We start from the raw sequence: 723 nt of genomic DNA on the forward strand, positions 1-723 counted from the left end.
GGAGAGGTTTTTGCTATAGGGCGCATGCGCTCGCCAGAAAGACAGAGAGAGACAGAGAGACAGAAAGCAAGAAATCACCCCCCAGAGGGGATGGCCACCCCGCAATCCCTTCTTCTCCGTTCTCCTCTCGGGATCTTAGGCACGCACACACACGCGCCCGGCGTGAGTTTTGGCCACTGGTCCAGTGGTCCAGGACTTGAACCGCGGTCGACTACATGAGAGTCCAGCAACATAGCCATTATGCTAACTGCTGGTCCCACGGATGGCCATCTTGAAATTATCCATAAATGCTGTGTGTTTGTAAATCTGTATATTTATAAGGGACCAGGTCTAGAGTTTTCATTTTTTTTTCTTTCATTTATTTATTTTTACATTTTTCCACAAACATTTACTTTACATAGCAAAAAATTTTAGCTTATACTCCATAATTCTTGACAGTTTACAAACAACTTTCAAAATTTCAAAATACTGAATTTTAAAGATAATGTTCAAAATATGTCTTATAATTTTGTATAATTTTATAACTCTATAACAACAGAAGCAGTATGGTTTTAAATATATATATATATATATTTCTTTTTTAGAGTGCAGACACTCAGTATATATTAAGTGGGGACATACAATGCCTCTCCTTCATAGCATGGCTTGCTTTACTCAGCAGTAAGTCTTCCATATTCATCCACTTCCTTTCAAAAGTCAGGGTTTTGTTGTTTTTTATGGATG

The sequence above is a fragment of the Tupaia chinensis genome, unplaced genomic scaffold (genome assembly GCF_000334495.1).
Source record: "Tupaia chinensis unplaced genomic scaffold, TupChi_1.0 Scaffold000364_1, whole genome shotgun sequence".
NCBI classification, from domain to species: domain Eukaryota; kingdom Metazoa; phylum Chordata; class Mammalia; order Scandentia; family Tupaiidae; genus Tupaia; species Tupaia belangeri.